The sequence below is a fragment of the Hordeum vulgare genome, chromosome 1H, assembly GCF_904849725.1.
Source record: "Hordeum vulgare subsp. vulgare chromosome 1H, MorexV3_pseudomolecules_assembly, whole genome shotgun sequence".
NCBI lineage: Eukaryota > Viridiplantae > Streptophyta > Magnoliopsida > Poales > Poaceae > Hordeum > Hordeum vulgare.
The window spans coordinates 492,986,675-492,992,674 of NC_058518.1; the positions used below are offsets into that span (position 1 = coordinate 492,986,675).

At 48.4% G+C, this 6,000-nt stretch overlaps 1 pseudogene; it reads right to left on the bottom strand.

Annotated features, from left to right (window-relative positions):
• Positions 1-2,592: 2,592 nt before the first annotated feature.
• LOC123401726 lies at positions 2,593-4,275 on the bottom strand (annotated as a pseudogene).
• Between the last annotated feature and the right edge of the window lie 1,725 nt (positions 4,276-6,000).

Sequence of the window (6,000 nt, forward strand, 5' to 3'; positions counted from 1 at the left end):
AATGAAGTAATCATTATTGAATATGCATATATAGACTTTTCATGCATAAATTGAATCCTACGTGCACCTGCAATCATGAATCAAACATGCACATGTGAAATACCTCTATATTGGTGACGATTGATTTTTTTCCATTTTGGTAGCCATCTGCAATCATGCATCAACTCTCCAAATCATATCATGATCTAAATTGTCCCAATTTGGAAGTCTACACATTATAACAAGCATCAATTTCAAGGTTAGGGAAACGCTAATATGATTCACTTTTTACAATGCATTTTCACCCATAAGATGGCAAAAGAAATTGGATTTGACATTATAGTGATCATCTGCAGATTTTGAATTATTCCTTTTAAAACGTGTGAAAAAAGGATGCTCATATATTGGCATATATTGAAAATCAGTGAAAAGATACTAAATTATTGCCATATTGTTTTATTGAAGTCAGATTACTGAAGATTCTGTTCTTGGCAAGAACATATATATTTACCATTGTGCAGCACTGCATAAACTATCAATCACAGATATATCAACAACATGGTTTCCACTTTTAGAGATTCTCAAAAGCCAATTCAAACTGATTAGTACAGGTGGAGGCCTCTCCTATTTTCTTCAATTCATCTTACCTCTTTTATTTAATCTTCTTTCAACATCTGAGATATATTATTGAAACAAAGTACATACCTCACTGGATTATGTTTGTCTCTAATATAGTTACTCTGGAACAATTGGAAGTATTGAACTGATGGGAAAGAAGCCAAGCCTGCAAGTCAACGAGGAATATGAAGTTAACTCTGATGTGCTGCTATCGTCATCTGTGTGACCTCGTCGGTTCTCCAATCCATCTGCCACGCTCTTCTCAAATGTCTGCTCCCTGCGGCCTATCCATCACAACCATAATACTATCCCAAGGGGGTAGCGACGTGGGAACGACGCCGTCACCCGGCTCGCCTTGGAGTCTTAGGATTTCGCCCGATGGCCATGGTCCGAAGGTGCTGGGCGAGGAGAGGGTCCACAACGACCACCAAGGTGGAAAACGACGTCCACAGACGACGTGCTATCTAGGCTTTCGCTCAGAGCCACCTCGCCGAGCAACCCCACGCAGTCGGACTAAGGACAACACAGTGAAAGGTAGACGCTTGGGACCTCCCTGAAGTATATGCTTCTGAACAGTACATAAGATCTGAAAGATTGACAAGTATTTCCTATCAACATTTTCAAAATGGGAAAATGACAAGACAAGTACCCAGATTAAATGCTGCCAAGTAACCAAAACTCAAGAGCAGGTGCTTGGTTTGCCAATCTAGCATGGAAAAAGATAATTGGCCCTAATATGATAATTGGGTACATACCTGCGCGAGCACCATCTCGCCGGACTCGCGGGGGGCGGCGGCGGGGCTCTCTCTCTCTGCGGCGCGGCGAGCGGTTAGCGCTAGGGCTCGAGGCAAACTGAACTTGGGGAAGACGTCGAGGGTGGTGGTGTGGCGCGTCGGCTGCCTCCGCCTACGCCGGCGTATTGGGCGCGGACGCGTGCGCGGCCGCCGCTGCCGCCAGCGCCGCAGAGTCCTGCGAGAAGGCGTCGAACGCGCGGCGCTCGCTGGCGCAGTCATCCCGGTCGCCGGTGACGGCGGGGAGGTGCGCGCAGATGCCAATGCCCATCGCCCGTAGCTGCTAATATGTCTCCCATAGGGGCACGAAGAAATCACCGTAGCGGAGGTGCCAACGCGATGGGTCCGGCGTCCCTGCCGAGGCCAACGCGAGAGGGGGGGCATGGCGGCTGGGCAAGGGAGTTGGGGGAGATAGGGGCCTGGGAGGTGCGTGAGTGGGTTGTGGCTGTTGGATGAATCTCGTACGTGTGTTGAGATACAATTATGGCCTTTTTAATGAACCGGTTCTTTTCTTTATTTAATCGCCTGTTTTATGGAGGGATGGAAAAAATCGATGAAAGTGCCAGCGGAAGGAGGTGGGGAGCGAACGAGAGGTCGAACCATCGCGACGTTCGATCCTGCTTTAATAGTAGAGATGTTTGACAACTTGCGGTTCTTTGAACTTGATATTGAAATGTCACCGACTTTAGTAATAAATCATATATAACAGAAACACAAGCATAAATAAATGCCATCCACAACTGGAGTAGAGATGAAATTAAAAAAGAATAGGAAAGTAAATGTCACCTCTTAGGACTAAACTGTTGAAGGTAATAAAGATCAGGTACACCAGATAACTCCTACATAAATGATAGAAAAATGGTTTTGAAATACTAACGTGTTAGTGCCTTACATGTAAAAAAAGCGCATTTAGAGCATAAAACATCAAATCAAATAATCAAACACTTCAAAAGCTGACAAAGGTCTACATTTGGGCATGACAAAGATTGATCATAACATCCAGGGTGTATTAGTATAAGGTCAGATACAAATCATCACTAAATATATTTACCACAAACAAGAAACTTGGTTTTTCAATGTAAGAATAACACTGAAATTGCTCTGATTAATATTAATGCTTGTACCTCATCTGGCTCCCTAACATTCTCGTCGAAGTTCTTCTCATATTGTTACGAAGATGCGCCTTTGGTTCCTTCCTCTTGGATCAGTGGTATGCATGCACGGTGCCATTTCTTCTCGGAGGTCTACCAGGAATAGACCCTGGCTTGAACCTTGACGCCTCATGCCTCGCAAGCTCCGGCAGCACGGGACTATTGCTCTGCACAAGCATCTGCTTAAGTTCATAGAAAATGTCAGTGTCCTACATGGTCAAAAACGATGTCGAGAGCCCCTTCTTCCCGGCACGTCCGGTCCTCCCGATACGATGCGTGTACAGATCGATCGAGCTGGGCATCTCGTAGTTGATCACGTGAGCGACCTCCGGGACGTCGATGCCGCGGGCGGCCAGGTCGGTGGCCACGAGCGCGTTGAACCTGCCGTTCCTGAACCCGTCGAGGCTGGCCTTCCTCTCGTCCTGCGACTTCCCTCCGTGCAGCGCCGTCACTGTGCTCAACCCCGCGTATTCCAAATCGTTGGTCGGCTTCTCCACGGAGTTCTTCGTGTTGCAGAACACAATGGCCGCCCTTCTGTCCTTGCCGAGGTCAGCGAGGATCCTCGTCAGCCGTGGCATCTTCTCTTGCACCTTCACCATGACCACGTTTTGGGCGACGAGGTCCGCCGCCTTGCCGGCGAAGCCGACCGTGACGGCCACGGGGTTCCGGAGGTACTTCCTGGCGAGCCGCTCCATGGCCGACGGCATGGTGGCACTGAACATGTGGGTCGTCCTGTATGTCCTCGCCTCGTCCAGCTCCTCGTCCGCGTTCTCCGGTTTCAGGTGGCTCGGCGGTATCTCGTCGAGCACGCCGACGACCTGCGGCTCGAACCCCATGTCGATCATCCTGTCGGCCTCGTCGAGCACCACGTAGTTGCACCGGTTGAGCATGGCGTACCTGCTCTCAAGGCAGTCGAGGAGCCTGCCCGGCGTCGAGACGATGACCTCGCACCCCCGCTCGAGCATGCTAGCCTGCTTCTGGATCGTCGACTGGCCGTCTGCCTTGCCACCCACGATGGACACGACCTTGATGCCTAGGCATGCCGCGAGCTTCACCGTCTCCCTCTCGATCTGCTGCGCCAGCTCCCGTGTCGGCGCCAGGAGGAGCGCCTACGGGCCCTCGTCCGCCTCGATGTGGCTGGTCGGGGGGCGGCATGCCGGCGATGTAGGCCAATATGGGGGCACGAAGGCGGCGGTCTTGCCGGAGCCGGTTTGGGCGACGCCGATGACGTCGCGCCGCTGGAGGCCGAGCGGCACGGCGGCCATCTGGATCGGCGTGGGCTTTCTGTATCCGGCCCTGTCGACGTTCCTGAGAAACTCGGCGCCGAGCCTGCTCTTCGCCCAACTCCGCATGGGCCAGGGCACGCGGGAGCCCCTGTAGGAGATGCCGAAGTCCTTGCGCAGGATCCGCCGGTCGCGCTCCGTCATCTCGTCGGCGCGCTTGTCCGTCCAGTGCCTGTCCACGTGCATGTCCAGGGCGTCGTACGTCGCCGCGGCGCCGGCACCGTAGTCCTTCTGGAGCGCGGCCGTCGCGACCTTCTTCTGCTCGCGCCGGTAGATGCCGGCGAGGAAGCCGCGGCCGTAGAGAAGCAGCGCGCCGTGCGCTGGCTGGTTGTTGGCGGCGTCAACGCGGCTGGTGTCGTCTGTGCTCACCCAGTCGAAGCGGAACCTATCCCACGGCTTGGCGACCACGATGGGTCCGGCGTCCCTCCCGAGGCCAACGCGAGAGGGGGTCATGGCGGATGGGCAAGGGAGTTGGGGGAGATGGGGACGTGGGAGGTGCGTGAGTGGGTTGTTGGATGAATCTAGTACGTGGGTTGAGATACAATTAGGACATTTTTACTGAACCGGTTTTTTCTTTATTTAATCGCATGGTTTATGGAGGGATGAAAAAAAATCGATGGAAGTGCTAGCGGCAGGAGGTGGAGGTGGGGAGAGAGGTCGAACCATCGCTGCCAGATCGAACCATCACGACGTTCGATCCTGCTTTAATAGTAGAGACTATGTATCAGCGAAGAATTTTTCTAAGTTGGTTACCACGACTAACAATTGTCTAGATTCACCTCTAAAAGCTTTACATAATTAAACAATGATGATTAGTTGCCTACAAATATTGTGAAATTGCTCAATTTCAATTTTGACGCTCAGTTGCCTATAAAATACTATGAAGCTGCACAATTTTGATGCTCAGTTGCCTATTACTGATGGTCATTTGCCTACGGTTGATGTTCAGTTGCCTGCTATTTGTAAATAGTTGCCATAATTACACTTGAGTATCACAAAAAAGTAAGCAACTTTTAATGTGTTTTTTGCGCAACTCCAGTGCATTCAACAAGCAACTCATGTGTGTACATACGATGCAATACATCTAGCATCAAAGTACTTCCGTTTAGCACTAAAGTTGCCTCATCTAGCATTGAAGTTGCTTTTGAAAGAAATCTTCAAAGCATATTCATATGGGATCTCGTTTTGAAGAGTTCGTTACGAGGAACCCAATGTTGAAAACATATCATAATTTTGACACACGGTTTGATAGTTATAGCTTTTTAAAAAAAATCATACATGAATTAATGGACATCCAACGCATGCGGAGCCGAGCATGCACATCCGACGCATAATTCAACCATTTCAGTTTGGAAATAGCTGACTGCATTTGCCATGTGGTTGCTAAAGGGTGAAGTTATCTAATCTTCTAGTCATGATAGATAATTTTAAAGGAATTTTCGTTGATAGGCGATCATACTACGCACACTAATAAGAAGTTTCTTTTTATTTAGCACTAAAGTTGCTTAAATATCATCCCACAGTTGCTCAAAAAAAAATTATCGAAACATATCCATATGAGTTCTAGTTTTGAAGAGCTCGTCGTAAGAAACACAATTGTGAAAACGGATCATCACTCCGATGCTCGGTTCAAAAGTTATAATATTTTAAAAGAAAAAACGGAATAAAGTGAAGTAACGTACTACCTGAGGGTGCGTTGTTTCCATCCAAATAATGCACCTGCAGTTTTTAGTAGTTGGGTATCATCAATGCCTAGGTTAAAGCTCTACTTCATACTTCAGTACCATCTTTGATCTGATCTGACAAAAATGGCAGCCATGAGATTCATGACCATGTGCCAAAATTGCTTTGTACGACAAGATCTGCAAGCATCAGACTAAGGTTAAAAAATACTCCCTCCGTCTTAAAATAACTGTCTCAATTTTATACTAGCGCTAGTACAAAATTGTACTAAGGTTAAAACACTTATTTTGGGACGGAGGGAGTACATTGCTACCAATTAGTGGTCTACACACAATTGGTGCAGCATCATGGAAGTCAACACTGCTGCATCAGTTTCTCCAAATCCATCTTGCATCTTTGGTACAACAAAGTTTTGCTTCGACGAGAATTTAATTGAGCGGTGAAAAGAAGAAAATCGATGTAAGGACTACCAATTCCTTGCTAGATGTTCTCTCA